We start from the raw sequence: 17,022 nt of genomic DNA, 5'->3' as shown, positions 1-17,022 counted from the left end.
GTTGACTTGGCAACGTACTTGAACAACCGACTTGGTGAGCTGACATGGTGAGTGGGCTTAGAGAAGCAACTCGGCGGGGCGACTTGATGAACGGACTTAAAGGGTCGACTTGGCGGGGTGACTCGATGAACGGACCTAAAGAGTTTACTTGGTGAGAGTACTTGGCGGGGTGAACTGATGAACGGACTTAAAGAGTCGACTTGGTGGGAGTACTTGGTGGGCCGACTTGATGAACGGACTTATAGAGTCGACTTGGTGAGAGTAGTTGTTCTGGCGACTTGATGAATGGACTTAAAGAGTCGGCTTGGCGGGGTGACTTGATGAAAGGACTTAAACAGTCGACTTGGTCGGGTGACTCGATGAACGAACTTAGAGGGTCGACTTTGCGGGGTGACTTGATGAACGGACCTAAAGAGTTGACTTGGTGAGAGTACTCGGTGGGGTGACCTGATGAACAGACTTAGAGAGTCGACTTGGTGAGAGTACTTGGTGGGCCGATCTGGCCGGGTGACTTGATGAACAAACTTAAAGAGTCGACTTGGTGAGAGTACTCGGTGGGCTGACCTGGTCACGTGACTTGATGAACGGACTTAAAGAGTCGACTTGGTGGGCCGACTTGGCCGGGTGACTTGATGAACGAACTTAAAGAGTCGACTTGGTGGGTCGAACTAGCGGGGTGACTTGGTGAGAGTACTTGGTGGGCTGACCTGGCAGGGTGACTTGATGAATGAACTTAGAGAGTCGACTTTGTGAGAGTACTTGGTGGGTCGAACTGGCAGGGTGACTTGATGAACGAACTTAAAGAGTCGACCTGGCGAGAGAACTTGGTGGGCCGAGCTGGCAGGGTGAATTGATGAACGAACCTAAAGAGTCGACTTTGTGAGAGTACTTGGTGGGCCGACCTGGCGGGGTGAGTTGATGACCGAACTTAAAGGGTCGACTTGGTGAGAGTAGTTGGTGGGCCGACCTGGCGGGGCGACTTGATTAACGAACCTAAAGAGTCGACTTGGTGAGAGTACTCGGTGGGGTGACCTGATGAACAAACCTAAAGAGTCGACCTGGTGAGAGTACTTGGTGGGCCGACTTGGCGGGGTGACTTGGTGAGCAAACTTAAAGAGTCGACTTGGTGAGAGTAGTTGGTGGGCTGACCTGGCGGGGTGACTTGATGAACGAACTTAAAGAGTCGACCTGGTGGGCCGACTTGGCAGAGTGACTTCATGAACGAACTTAAAGAGTCCACTTGGTGGGCCGACCTGGCGGGGTGACTTGATGAACGCACTTAAAGAGTCGACTTGGTGAGAGTAATTTGTGGGCTGACCTGGCGGGGTGGCTTGATGAGTGAACTTAAAGAGTCGACTTGGTGGGGTGACTTGATGAACGCACTTGAAGGGTCGACTTGGTGGGGTGACTCTACGAACGGACCTAAAGAGTTGACTTGGTGAGAGTACTTGGTGGGGTGACTCGATGAAAGGACTTAAAGAGTCGACTTGGTGAGAGTACTTGGTGGCTCGACTTTATGAGCAGACTTAAAGAGTCCACTTGGTGAGAGTGGGCCTAACAGGGCGATGTGGCGAGTGGGCCTAACGGGGCGAGTTGGTGGGGCGACTTGGCGAGTGGTATTAGAGAGCCGACGTGGTGAGGCGACTCGGCGAGTTGGTTCGTTGAGATGACATGGTGAGCTGACTTGGCGAGTCGACCTGGCGAGCGAACTTAAAGAGTCAACTTGGCAGCGTACTCGAGTCGACTTGGTGAGGCGACCTGGCGAGCGGGCTCAAAGAGTCAACATGGTGAGGCGACTGATTGAGTCAACATGGTGAGGCGACTCACGGTGAGGAGCTATCCTTGAGGCGACTTGGTGGGCCTACTTGATTAGTCGACTTGGTGAGCCGACCTGACGAGCTGACATGGTGAGCGGGCTTAAAGAGGCGACGGCTTGGTGGGGTAACTCGGCAAGCCAACTTATCGAGGCGAGATGGTGAGTCGACTTGGTGAGCGCACTTAAAGAGTCAACTTCGCGAGGTGACTCGGCGAGTTAGCCCGCTGATGCGACTTGGGCGGGCCGACCTGGCGAACGAACTTAAAGAGGCGACTTGGGCGGGCTGACCTGGTGAGCGAACTTAAAGAGTTGACTTGGCAACGTACTTGAACAACCGACTTGGTGAGCTGACATGGTGAGTGGGCTTAGAGAAGCAACTCGGCGGGGCGACTTGATGAACGGACTTAAAGGGTCGACTTGGCGGGGTGACTCGATGAACGGACCTAAAGAGTTTACTTGGTGAGAGTACTTGGCGGGGTGAACTGATGAACGGACTTAAAGAGTCGACTTGGTGGGAGTACTTGGTGGGCCGACTTGATGAACGGACTTATAGAGTCGACTTGGTGAGAATAGTTGTTCTGGCGACTTGATGAACGGACTTAAAGAGTCGGCTTGGCGGGGTGACTTGATGAAAGGACTTAAACAGTCGACTTGGTCGGGTGACTCGATGAACGAACTTAGAGGGTCGACTTTGCGGGGTGACTTGATGAACGGACCTAAAGAGTTGACTTGGTGAGAGTACTCGGTGGGGTGACCTGATGAACAGACTTAGAGAGTCGACTTGGTGAGAGTACTTGGTGGGCCGATCTGGCCGGGTGACTTGATGAACAAACTTAAAGAGTCGACTTGGTGAGAGTACTCGGTGGGCTGACCTGGTCACGTGACTTGATGAACGGACTTAAAGAGTCGACTTGGTGGGCCGACTTGGCCAGGTGACTTGATGAACGAACTTAAAGAGTCGACTTGGTGGGTCGAACTAGCGGGGTGACTTGGTGAGAGTACTTGGTGGGCTGACCTGGCAGGGTGACTTGATGAACGAACTTAGAGAGTCGACTTTGTGAGAGTACTTGGTGGGTTGAACTGGCAGGGTGACTTGATGAACGAACTTAAAGAGTCGACCTGGCGAGAGAACTTGGTGGGCCGAGCTGGCAGGGTGAATTGATGAACGAACCTAAAGAGTCGACTTTGTGAGACTACTTGGTGGGCCGACCTGGCGGGGTGAGTTGATGACCGAACTTAAAGGGTCGACTTGGTGAGAGTAGTTGGTGGGCCGACCTGGCGGGGCGACTTGATTAACGAACCTAAAGAGTCGACTTGGTGAGAGTACTCGGTGGGGTGACCTGATGAACAAACCTAAAGAGTCGACCTGGTGAGAGTACTTGGTGGGCCGACTTGGCGGGGTGACTTGGTGAGCAAACTTAAAGAGTCGACTTGGTGAGAGTAGTTGGTGGGCTGACCTGGCGGGGTGACTTGATGAACGAACTTAAAGAGTCGACCTGGTGGGCCGACTTGGCAGAGTGACTTCATGAACAAACTTAAAGAGTCCACTTGGTGGGCCGACCTGGCGGGGTGACTTGATGAACGAACTTAAAGAGTCGACTTGGTGAGAGTAATTTGTGGGCTGACCTGGCGGGGTGGCTTGATGAGTGAACTTAAAGAGTCGACTTGGTGGGGTGACTTGATGAACGCACTTGAAGGGTCGACTTGGTGGGGTGACTCTACGAACGGACCTAAAGAGTTGACTTGGTGTGAGTACTTGGTGGGGTGACTCGATGAAAGGACTTAAAGAGTCGACTTGGTGAGAGTACTTGGTGGCTCGACTTTATGAGCAGACTTAAAGAGTCCACTTGGTGAGAGTGGGCCTAACAGGGCGATGTGGCGAGTGGGCCTAACGGGGCGAGTTGGTGGGGCGACTTGGCGAGTGGTATTAGAGAGCCGACGTGGTGAGGCGACTCGGCGAGTTGGTTCGTTGAGATGACATGGTGAGCTGACTTGGCGAGTCGACCTGGCGAGCGAACTTAAAGAGTCGACTTGGCAACGTACTCGAGTCGACTTGGTGAGGCGACCTGGCGAGCGGGCTCAAAGAGTCAACATGGTGAGGCGACTCACGGTGAGGAGCTATCCTTGAGGCGACTTGGTGGGCCTACTTGATTAGTCGACTTGGTGAGCCGACCTGACGAGCTGACACGGTGAGCGGGCTTAAAGAGGCGACGGCTTGGTGGGGTAACTCGGCAAGCCAACTTATCGAGGCGAGATGGTGAGTCGACTTGGTGAGCGCACTTAAAGAGTCAACTTCGCGAGGTGACTCGGCGAGTTAGCCCGCTGATGCGACTTGGGCGGGCCGACCTGGCGAACGAACTTAAAGAGGCGACTTGGGCGGGCTGACCTGGTGAGCGAACTTAAAGAGTTGACTTGGCAACGTACTTGAACAACCGACTTGGTGAGCTGACATGGTGAGTGGGCTTAGAGAAGCAACTCGGCGGGGCGACTTGATGAACGGACTTAAAGGGTCGACTTGGCGGGGTGACTCGATGAACGGACCTAAAGAGTTTACTTGGTGAGAGTACTTGGCGGGGTGAACTGATGAACGGACTTAAAGAGTCGACTTGGTGGGAGTACTTGGTGGGCCGACTTGATGAACGGACTTATAGAGTCGACTTGGTGAGAGTAGTTGTTCTGGCGATTTGATGAACGGACTTAAAGAGTCGGCTTGGCGGGGTGACTTGATGAAAGGACTTAAACAGTCGACTTGGTCGGGTGACTCGATGAACGAACTTAGAGGGTCGACTTTGCGGGGTGACTTGATGAACGGACCTAAAGAGTTGACTTGGTGAGAGTACTCGGTGGGGTGACCTGATGAACAGACTTAGAGAGTCGACTTGGTGAGAGTACTTGGTGGGCCGATCTGGCCGGGTGACTTGATGAACAAACTTAAAGAGTCGACTTGGTGAGAGTACTCGGTGGGCTGACCTGGTCACGTGACTTGATGAACGGACTTAAAGAGTTGACTTGGTGGGCCGACTTGGCCGGGTGACTTGATGAACGAACTTAAAGAGTCGACTTGGTGGGTCGAACTAGCGGGGTGACTTGGTGAGAGTACTTGGTGGGCTGACCTGGCAGGGTGACTTGATGAACGAACTTAGAGAGTCGACTTTGTGAGAGTACTTGGTGGGTCGAACTGGCAGGGTGACTTGATGAACAAACTTAAAGAGTCGACCTGGCGAGAGAACTTGGTGGGCCGAGCTAGCAGGGTGAATTGATGAACGAACCTAAAGAGTCGACTTTGTGAGAGTACTTGGTGGGCCGACCTGGCGGGGTGAGTTGATGACCGAACTTAAAGGGTCGACTTGGTGAGAGTAGTTGGTGGGCCGACCTGGCGGGGCGACTTGATTAACGAACCTAAAGAGTCGACTTGGTGAGAGTACTCGGTGGGGTGACCTAATGAACAAACCTAAAGAGTCGACCTGGTGAGAGTACTTGGTGGGCCGACTTGGCGGGGTGACTTGGTGAGCAAACTTAAAGAGTCGACTTGGTGAGAGTAGTTGGTGGGCTGACCTGGCGGGGTGACTTGATGAACGAACTTAAAGAGTCGACCTGGTGGGCCGACTTGGCAGAGTGACTTCATGAACGAACTTAAAGAGTCCACTTGGTGGGCCGACTTGGCGGGGTGACTTGATGAACGAACTTAAAGAGTCGACTTGGTGAGAGTAATTTGTGGGCTGACCTGGCGGGGTGGCTTGATGAGTGAACTTAAAGAGTCGACTTGGTGGGGTGACTTGATGAACGCACTTGAAGGGTCGACTTGGTGGGGTGACTCTACGAACGGACCTAAAGAGTTGACTTGGTGAGAGTACTTGGTGGGGTGACTCGATGAAAGGACTTAAAGAGTCGACTTGGTGAGAGTACTTGGTGGCTCGACTTTATGAGCAGACTTAAAGAGTCCACTTGGTGAGAGTGGGCCTAACAGGGCGATGTGGCGAGTGGGCCTAACGGGGCGAGTTGGTGGGGCGACTTGGCGAGTGGTATTAGAGAGCCGACGTGGTGAGGCGACTCGGCGAGTTGGTTCGTTGAGATGACATGGTGAGCTGACTTGGCGAGTCGACCTGGCGAGCGAACTTAAAGAGTCGACTTGGCAACGTACTCGAGTCGACTTGGTGAGGCGACCTGGCGAGCGGGCTCAAAGAGTCAACATGGTGAGGCGACTCACGGTGAGGAGCTATCCTTGAGGCGACTTGGTGGGCCTACTTGATTAGTCGACTTGGTGAGCCAACCTGACGAGCTGACACGGTGAGCGGGCTTAAAGAGGCGACGACTTGGTGGGGTAACTCGGCAAGCCAACTTATCGAGGCGAGATGGTGAGTCGACTTGGTGAGCGCACTTAAAGAGTCAACTTCGTGAGGTGACTCGGCGAGTTAGCCCGCTGATGCGACTTGGGCGGGCCGACCTGGCGAACGAACTTAAAGAGGCGACTTGGGCGGGCTGACCTGGTGAGCGAACTTAAAGAGTTGACTTGGCAACGTACTTGAACAACCGACTTGGTGAGCTGACATGGTGAGTGGGCTTAGAGAAGCAACTCGGCGGGGCGACTTGATGAACGGACTTAAAGGGTCGACTTGGCGGGGTGACTCGATGAACGGACCTAAAGAGTTGACTTGGTGAGAGTACTTGGCGGGGTGAACTGATGAACGGACTTAAAGAGTCGACTTGGTGGGAGTACTTGGTGGGCCGACTTGATGAACAGACTTATAGAGTCGACTTGGTGAGAGTAGTTGTTCTGGCGACTTGATGAACGGACTTAAAGAGTCGGCTTGGCGGGGTGATTTGATGAAAGGACTTAAACAGTCGACTTGGTCGGGTGACTCGATGAACGAACTTAGAGGGTTGACTTTGCGGGGTGACTTGATGAACGGACCTAAAGAGTTGACTTGGTGAGAGTACTCAGTGGGGTGACCTGATGAACAGACTTAGAGAGTCGACTTGGTGAGAGTCCTTGGTGGGCCGATCTGGCCGGGTGACTTGATGAACAAACTTAAAGAGTCGACTTGGTGAGAGTACTCGGTGGGCTGACCTGGTCACGTGACTTGATGAACGGACTTAAAGAGTCGACTTGGTGGGCCGACTTGGCCGGGTGACTTGATGAACGAACTTAAAGAGTCGACTTGGTGGGTCGAACTAGCGGGGTGACTTGGTGAGAGTACTTGGTGGGCTGACCTGGCAGGGTGACTTGATGAACGAACTTAGAGAGTCGACTTTGTGAGAGTACTTGGTGGGTCGAACTGGCAGGGTGACTTGATGAACGAACTTAAAGAGTCGACCTGGTGAGAGAACTTGGTGGGCCGAGCTGGCAGGGTGAATTGATGAACGAACCTAAAGAGTCGACTTTGTGAGAGTACTTGGTGGGCCGACCTGGCGGGGTGAGTTGATGACCGAACTTAAAGGGTCGACTTGGTGAGAGTAGTTGGTGGGCCGACCTGGCGGGGCGACTTGATTAACGAACCTAAAGGGTCGACTTGGTGAGAGTACTCGATGGGGTGACCTGATGAACAAACCTAAAGAGTCGACCTGGTGAGAGCACTTGGTGGGCCGACCTGGCGGGGTGACTTGGTGAGCAAACTTAAAGAGTCGACTTGGTGAGAGTAGTTGGTGGGCTGACCTGGCGGGGTGACTTGATGAACGAACTTAAAGAGTCGACCTGGTGGGCCGACTTGGCAGAGTGACTTCATGAACGAACTTAAAGAGTCCACTTGGTGGGCCGACCTGGCGGGGTGACTTGATGAACGAACTTAAAGAGTCGACTTGGTGAGAGTAATTTGTGGGCTGACCTGGCGGGGTGACTTGATGAATGAACTTAAAGAGTTGACTTGGTGGGGTGACTTGATGAACGCACTTGAAGGGTCGACTTGGTGCGGTGACTCTATGAACGGACCTAAAGAGTTGACTTGGTGAGAGTACTTGGTGGGGTGACTCGATGAAAGGACTTAAAGAGTCGACTTGGTGAGAGTACTTGGTGGCTCGACTTTATGAGCAGACTTAAAGAGTCCACTTGGTGAGAGTGGGCCTAACGGGGCGATGTGGTGAGTGGGCCTAACGGGGCGAGTTGGTGGGGTGACTTGGTGAGTGGTATTAGAGAGCCGACGTGGTGAGGCGACTCGGCGAGTTGGTTCGTTGAGATGACATGGTGAGCTGACTTGGCGAGTCGACCTGGCGAGCGAACTTAAAGAGTCGACTTGGCAACGTACTCGAGTCGACTTGGTGAGGCAACCTGGCGAGCGGGCTCAAAGAGTCAACATGGTGAGGCGACTCATGGTGAGGAGCTATCCTTGAGGCGACTTGGTGGGCCTACTTGATTAGTCGACTTGGTGAGCCGACCTGACGAGCTGACACGGTCAGCGGGCTTAAAGAGGCGACGGCTTGGTTGGGTAACTCGGCAAGCCAACTTATCGAGGCGAGATGGTGAGTCGACTTGGTGAGCTGACTTGGTGAGCGCACTTAAAGAGTCAACTTCGTGAGGTGACTCGGCGAGTTAGCCCGCTAATGCGACTTGGGCGGGCCGACCTGGCAAACGAACTTAAAGAGGCGACTTGGGCGGGCTGACCTGGTGAGCGAACTTAAAGAGTTGACTTGGCAACGTACTTGAACAACCAACTTGGTGAGCTGACATGGTGAGTGGGCTTAGAGAAGCAACTCGGCGGGGCGACTTGATGAACGGACTTAAAGGGTCGACTTGGCGGGTGACTCGATGAACGGACCTAAAGAGTTGACTTGGTGAGAGTACTTGGCGGGGTGAACTGATGAACGGACTTAAAGAGTCGACTTGGTGGGAGTACTTGGTGGGCCGACTTGATGAACGGACTTATAGAGTCGACTTGGTGAGAGTAGTTGTTCTGGCGACTTGATGAACGGACTTAAAGAGTCGGCTTGGCGGGGTGACTTGATGAAAGGACTTAAACAGTCGACTTGGTCGGGTGACTCGATGAACGAACTTAGAGGGTCGACTTTGCGGGGTGACTTGATGAACGGACCTAAAGAGTTGACTTGGTGAGAGTACTCGGTGGGGTGACCTGATGAACAGACTTAGAGAGTCGACTTGGTGAGATTCGACTTGGTGAGAGTCCTTGGTGGGCCGACCTGGTTGGGTGACTTCGTGAACTGACTTAAAGAGTCGACTTGGTGGGGTGACTTCATGAACGGACTTCAAGGGTCGACTTGGCGAGGTGACTTGATGAACGGTCCTAAAGAGTTGACTTGGTGAGAGTACTTGGTGTGGTGACTTGATGAAAAGACTTAAAGAGTCGAATTGGTGAGAGTACTTGGTGGGGTGACTTGATGAACGCACTTGAAGGGTCGACTTGGTGGGGTGACTTTATGAACGGACCTAAAGAGTTGACGTGGTGAGATTGCTTGGTGGGGTGACTTGATGAACATAGTTAAAGAGTCGACTTGGTGAGAGTAGTTGGTCGGGTGACTTGATGAACGCACTCGAAGAATCGACTTGGTTAGAGTACTTGGTGGGGTGACTTGATGAACGGACTTAAAGATTCGACTTGCTGGGCCGACCTGGCGGGGTGACTTGATGAACGGACTTAGAGAGTCGACTTGGTGAGAGTACTTGGTGACTTGGTGGGCCGACCTGGCCAGGTGACTTGATGAACAAACTTCAAGAGTCGACTTGGCGAGAGTACTCGGTGGGCTGACCTGGTCACGTGACTTGATGAACGGACTTAAAGAGTCGACTTGGTGGGCCGACTTGGCCGGGTGACTTGATGAACGAACTTAAAGAGTCGACTTGGTGGGCCGAACTAGCGGGGTGACTTGGTGAGAGTACTTGGTGGGCTGACCTGGCAGGGTGACTTGATGAACGAACTTAGAGAGTCGACTTTGTGAGAGTACTTGGTGGGTCGAACTGGCGGGGTGACTTGATGAACGAACTTAAAGAGTCGACCTGGTGAGAGAACTTGGTGGGCCGAGCTGGCGGGGTGAATTGATGAACGAACCTAAAGAGTCGACTTTGTGAGAGTACTTGGTGGGCCGACCTGGCGGGGTGAGTTGATGACCTAACTTAAAGGGTCGACTTGGTGAGAGTAGTTGGTGGGCCGACCTGGCGGGGCGACTTGATGAACAAACTTAAAGAGTCGACTTGGTGAGAGTACTCGGTGGGGTGACCTGATAAACAAACCTAAAGAGTCGACCTGGTGAGAGTACTTGGTGGGCCGACCTGGCGGGGTGACTTGGTGAGCAAACTTAAAGAGTCGACTTGGTGAGAGTAGTTGGTGGGCTGACCTGGCGGGGTGACTTGATGAACGAACTTAAAGAGTCGACCTGGTGGGCCGACTTGGCAGAGTGACTTCATGAGCGAACTTAAAGAGTCCACTTGGTGGGCCGACCTGGCGAGGTGACTTGATGAACGAACTTAAAGAGTCGACTTGGTGAGAGTAATTTGTGGGCTGACCTGGCGGGGTGACTTGATGAATGAACTTAAAGAGTCGACTTGGTGGGGTGACTTGATGAACGCACTTGAAGGGTCGACTTGGTGGGGTGACTCTATGAACGGACCTAAAGAGTTGACTTGGTGAGAGTACTTGGTGGGGTGACTGGATGAAAGGACTTAAAGAGTCGACTTGGTGAGAGTACTTGGTGGCTCGACTTTATGAGCAGACTTAAAGAGTCCACTTGGTGAGAGTGGGCCTAACGGGGCGATGTGGCGAGTGGGCCTAACGGGGCGAGTTGGTGGGGCGACTTGGCGAGTGGTATTAGAGAGCCGACGTGGTGAGGCGACTCGGCGAGTTGGTTCGTTGAGATGACATGGTGAGCTGACTTGGCGAGCGAACTTAAAGAGTCGACTTGGCAACGTACTCGAGTCGACTTGGTGAGGCGACCTGGCGAGCGGGCTCAAAGAGTCAACATGGTGAGGCGACTCACGGTGAGGAGCTATCCTTGAGGCGACTTGGTGGGCCTACTTGATTAGTCGACTTGGTGAGCCGACCTGACGAGCTGACACGGTGAGCGGGCTTAAAGAGGCGACAGCTTGGTGGGGTAACTCGGCAAGCCAACTTATCGAGGCGAGATGGTGAGTCGACTTGGTGAGCGCACTTAAAGAGTCAACTTCGCGAGGTGACTCGGCGAGTTAGCCCGCTGATGCGACTTGGGCGGGCCTTCCTGGCGAACGAACTTAAAGAGGCGACTTGGGCGGGCTGACCTGGTGAGCGAACTTAAAGAGTTGACTTGGCAACGTACTTGAACAACCGACTTGGTGAGCTGACATGGTGAGTGGGCTTAGAGAAGCAACTCGGCGGGGCGACTTGATGAACGGACTTAAAGGGTCGACTTGGCGGGGTGACTCGATGAACGGACCTAAAGAGTTTACTTGGTGAGAGTACTTGGCGGGGTGAACTGATGAACGGACTTAAAGAGTCGACTTGGTGGGAGTACTTGGTGGGCCGACTTGATGAACGGACTTATAGAGTCGACTTGGTGAGAGTAGTTGTTCTGGCGACTTGATGAACGGACTTAAAGAGTCGGCTTGGCGGGGTGACTTGATGAAAGGACTTAAACAGTCGACTTGGTCGGGTGACTCGATGAACGAACTTAGAGGGTCGACTTTGCGGGGTGACTTGATGAACGGACCTAAAGAGTTGACTTGGTGAGAGTACTCGGTGGGGTGACCTGATGAACAGACTTAGAGAGTCGACTTGGTGAGAGTACTTGGTGGGCCGATCTGGCCGGGTGACTTGATGAACAAACTTAAAGAGTCGACTTGGTGAGAGTACTCGGTGGGCTGAGCTGGTCACGTGACTTGATGAACGGACTTAAAGAGTCGACTTGGTGGGCCGACTTGGCCGGGTGACTTGATGAACGAACTTAAAGAGTCGACTTGGTGGGTCGAACTAGCGGGGTGACTTGGTGAGAGTACTTGGTGGGCTGACCTGGCAGGGTGACTTGATGAACGAACTTAGAGAGTCGACTTTGTGAGAGTACTTGGTGGGTCGAACTGGCAGGGTGACTTGATGAACGAACTTAAAGAGTCGACCTGGGTAGAGAACTTGGTGGGCCGAGCTGGCAGGGTGAATTGATGAACGAACCTAAAGAGTCGACTTTGTGAGAGTACTTGGTGGGCCGACCTGGCGGGGTGAGTTGATGACCGAACTTAAAGGGTCGACTTGGTGAGAGTAGTTGGTGGGCCGACCTGGCGGGGCGACTTGATTAACGAACCTAAAGAGTCGACTTGGTGAGAGTACTCGGTGGGGTGACCTGATGAACAAACCTAAAGAGTCGACCTGGTGAGAGTACTTGGTGGGCCGACCTGGCGGGGTGACTTGGTGAGCAAACTTAAAGAGTCGACTTGGTGAGAGTAGTTGGTGGGCTGACCTGGCGGGGTGACTTGATGAACGAACTTAAAGAGTCGACCTGGTGGGCCGACTTGGCAGAGTGACTTCATGAACGAACTTAAAGAGTCCACTTGGTGGGCCGACCTGGCGGGGTGACTTGATGAACGAACTTAAAGAGTCGACTTGGTGAGAGTAATTTGTGGGCTGACCTGGCGGGGTGGCTTGATGAGTGAACTTAAAGAGTCGACTTGGTGGGGTGACTTGATGAACGCACTTGAAGGGTCGACTTGGTGGGGTGACTCTACGAACGGACCTAAAGAGTTGACTTGGCGAGAGTACTTGGTGGGGTGACTCGATGAAAGGACTTAAAGAGTCGACTTGGTGAGAGTACTTGGTGGCTCGACTTTATGAGCAGACTTAAAGAGTCCACTTGGTGAGAGTGGGCCTAACAGGGCGATGTGGCGAGTGGGCCTAACGGGGCGAGTTGGTGGGGCGACTTGGCGAGTGGTATTAGAGAGCCGACGTGGTGAGGCGACTCGGCGAGTTGGTTCGTTGAGATGACATGGTGAGCTGACTTGGCGAGTCGACCTGGCGAGCGAACTTAAAGAGTCGACTTGGCAACGTACTCGAGTCGACTTGGTGAGGCGACCTGGCGAGCGGGCTCAAAGAGTCAACATGGTGAGGCGACTGATTGAGTCAACATGGTGAGGCGACTCACGGTGAGGAGCTATCCTTGAGGCGACTTGGTGGGCCTACTTGATTAGTCGACTTGGTGAGCCGACCTGACGAGCTGACACGGTGAGCGGGCTTAAAGAGGCGACGGCTTGGTGGGGTAACTCGGCAAGCCAACTTATCGAGGCGAGATGGTGAGTCGACTTGGTGAGCGCACTTAAAGAGTCAACTTCGCGAGGTGACTCGGCGAGTTAGCCCGCTGATGCGACTTGGGCGGGCCGACCTGGCGAACGAACTTAAAGAGGCGACTTGGGCGGGCTGACCTGGTGAGCGAACTTAAAGAGTTGACTTGGCAACGTACTTGAACAACCGACTTGGTGAGCTGACATGGTGAGTGGGCTTAGAGAAGCAACTCGGCGGGGCGACTTGATGAACGGACTTAAAGGGTCAACTTGGCGGGGTGACTCGATGAACGGACCTAAAGAGTTTACTTGGTGAGAGTACTTGGCGGGGTGAACTGATGAACGGACTTAAAGAGTCGACTTGGTGGGAGTACTTGGTGGGCCGACTTGATGAACGGACTTATAGAGTCGACTTGGTGAGAGTAGTTGTTCTGGCGACTTGATGAACGGACTTAAAGAGTCGGCTTGGCGGGGTGACTTGATGAAAGGACTTAAACAGTCGACTTGGTCGGGTGACTCGATGAACGAACTTAGAGGGTCGACTTTGCGGGGTGACTTGATGAACGGACCTAAAGAGTTGACTTGGTGAGAGTACTCGGTGGGGTGACCTGATGAACAGACTTAGAGAGTCGACTTGGTGAGAGTACTTGGTGGGCCGATCTGGCCGGGTGACTTGATGAACAAACTTAAAGAGTCGACTTGGTGAGAGTACTCGGTGGGCTGACCTGGTCACGTGACTTGATGAACGGACTTAAAGAGTCGACTTGGTGGGCCGACTTGGCCGGGTGACTTGATGAACGAACTTAAAGAGTCGACTTGGTGGGTCGAACTAGCGGGGTGACTTGGTGAGAGTACTTGGTGGGCTGACCTGGCAGGGTGACTTGATGAACGAACTTAGAGAGTCGACTTTGTGAGAGTACTTGGTGGGTCGAACTGGCAGGGTGACTTGATGAACGAACTTAAAGAGTCGACCTGGGGAGAGAACTTGGTGGGCCGAGCTGGCAGGGTGAATTGATGAACGAACCTAAAGAGTCGACTTTGTGAGAGTACTTGGTGGGCCGACCTGGCGGGGTGAGTTGATGACCGAACTTAAAGGGTCGACTTGGTGAGAGTAGTTGGTGGGCCGACCTGGCGGGGCGACTTGATTAACGAACCTAAAGAGTCGACTTGGTGAGAGTACTCGGTGGGGTGACCTGATGAACAAACCTAAAGAGTCGACCTGGTGAGAGTACTTGGTGGGCCGACCTGGCGGGGTGACTTGGTGAGCAAACTTAAAGAGTCGACTTGGTGAGAGTAGTTGGTGGGCTGACCTGGCGGGGTGACTTGATGAACGAACTTAAAGAGTCGACCTGGTGGGCCGACTTGGCAGAGTGACTTCATGAACGAACTTAAAGAGTCCACTTGGTGGGCCGACCTGGCGGGGTGACTTGATGAACGAACTTAAAGAGTCGACTTGGTGAGAGTAATTTGTGGGCTGACCTGGCGGGGTGGCTTGATGAGTGAACTTAAAGAGTCGACTTGGTGGGGTGACTTGATGAACGCACTTGAAGGGTCGACTTGGTGGGGTGACTCTACGAACGGACCTAAAGAGTTGACTTGGCGAGAGTACTTGGTGGGGTGACTCGATGAAAGGACTTAAAGAGTCGACTTGGTGAGAGTACTTGGTGGCTCGACTTTATGAGCAGACTTAAAGAGTCCACTTGGTGAGAGTGGGCCTAACAGGGCGATGTGGTGAGTGGGCCTAACGGGGCGAGTTGGTGGGGCGACTTGGCGAGTGGTATTAGAGAGCCGACGTGGTGAGGCGACTCGGCGAGTTGGTTCGTTGAGATGACATGGTGAGCTGACTTGGCGAGTCGACCTGGCGAGCGAACTTAAAGAGTCGACTTGGCAACGTACTCGAGTCGACTTGGTGAGGCGACCTGGCGAGCGGGCTCAAAGAGTCAACATGGTGAGGCGACTCATTGAGTCAACATGGTGAGGCGACTCATGGTGAGGAGCTATCCTTGAGGCGACTTGGTGGGCCTACTTGATTAGTCGACTTGGTGAGCCGACCTGACGAGCTGACACGGTGAGCGGGCTTAAAGAGGCGACGACTTGGTGCGGTAACTCGGCAAGCCAACTTATCGAGGCGAGATGGACAGTCGACTTGGTGAGCGCACTTAAAGAGTCAACTTCGCGAGGTGACTCGGCGAGTTAGCCCGCTGATGCGACTTGGGCGGGCCGACCTGGCGAACGAACTTAAAGAGGCGACTTGGGCGGGCTGACCTGGTGAGCGAACTTAAAGAGTTGACTTGGCAACGTACTTGAACAACCGACTTGGTGAGCTGACATGGTGAGTGGGCTTAGAGAAGCAACTCGACGGGGCAACTTGGCGAGCACACCTGCTGGGGCAAGGTGGTAAAACGACTATGTGATTCGACTTGGTGAGCTGACTTAGGGAGCTGAGTTGGTGAGCGAACTTAAGGGGTCGACTTGGTGACGCAACCTGAATAGTCGACTCGGTGAGGTGACTTGGGGAGCCGACATGGTGAGCGGTCTTAAAGAAGAGGCGACCTGGTGGGGCAACCTGGTGAGGCGAGACGATAAGTCATCTTGGTGAGCCGGCTTGACGAGCTGTGAGTGGACTTAAAGAGTCAATTCTTGATTTGGCAAAGACCACATGGTTAGATGACTTGGTGAGCCGACCTGGCTAGCAAAATTGGCAAGCAAACTTATAGAATCGACTTGCTGTCCCCAGCCAGGATCGCACGCCTGGGTCGACCCAACTTGGGTCACCCGACTAGGTCAACCCATCTCCGTTGCCCCAGCCTCGGGCGACCCGACTGGGTCGCCAGAGTGGGTCGACGAGGGGAAAAAAAACAAAAAACAAAAAAAATCATGGGAGGCCCTGTACAGCGAAAAGCGCTAAATTTTGGGCATTACAAAAAGAAGAAAAAAAAAAACAAGTTACCCGCTTTTGGATCACGCACAAGTTTCAGTTCACGTATTGCCGAGCCGACTCGAGGCGTTACGCCTAGCTAGCCAGATTCGAGGTAGGCTAGCCGAAACGATCCGATTTGAGAATTTTCTTTATAAAAAGAGATCATGATAGGGCTCGTAAGGCAAAAAAGAATGAAATTTTGGGAGTTCAAAAAAAAACGTTACCCGGTTTTGGATCGCGCACAGGGCTCGGGTCACGTAGCATCGAGGTGCCCTGGGTGACATGATTCGAGCGAAAAGTCGACGGTGGCATGAGTCGTGCAAAAACATTGGAGGCCATTAAGGCTCGAGGCGCTTCGAGTCGAGGTTGCCGAGGCGGGTCGGGTTGAAAACTTTGGGCGTTAACCAAAAAGAAAAAGTTAACCGCTTTTGGATCATGTACACGGCTCGGGGCACTTAGAATCAAGTCGAGCACGGTGACATGAGTCGTGCGAAAAATTTGGAGACGACTCGAGTCGGGGCATCCGACTCTATTCGAGTTCAAAACTTTGGGACTTGACAAAAAAAAGAAAAAAGAAAAAGTTACCCGGTTTTGGATCACGTAAGTGACTCGGGCCACTCAGAATCAAGGCGAGTGCGATTACATGAGTCGAGCGAAAAAAAAAATGGAGGCGGTTAAGGCTCGAGGCAATTCGAGTCGGGGTAGCTGAGTCGATTCGAAAACTTTGGCCGTTAGCCAGAAAAAGAGTTAATCGCTCTTGGATCACGTACATGACTTGGGGCGCATAGAATCAAGTCAAGCACGGTGACATGAGTGGTTCGAAAAAATTGCAAGCGATTAAGGCTCGAGGCGATTTGAGTTGGGGTTGCTGACACGATTCGGGTTGAAATCTTTGGGTGTTAACCAAAGAAGGAAGAAGTTACCCGCTTTTGGATCACGTACATGACTCGGGGCACCGAGTCGAGCACGGTGACATGAGTCCTGCGAAAAAACTGGAGGCGGTTAAGGCTCGAGGCGATACGAGTCGGGGTCGCCGACACAATTTGGGTTGAAAACTTTGGGCGTTAACCCAAAAAAAGAGTTGACCGCCTCTGGATCACGCACATG

The sequence above is a fragment of the Cupressus sempervirens genome, chromosome 1, assembly GCF_028749045.1.
Source record: "Cupressus sempervirens isolate cs-2001-9-10 chromosome 1, ASM2874904v1, whole genome shotgun sequence".
In the NCBI taxonomy this organism is placed as follows: domain Eukaryota; kingdom Viridiplantae; phylum Streptophyta; class Pinopsida; order Cupressales; family Cupressaceae; genus Cupressus; species Cupressus sempervirens.
The sequence above is the reverse complement of the archived record's forward strand: the minus strand, read 5'-3'. Positions refer to the sequence as shown.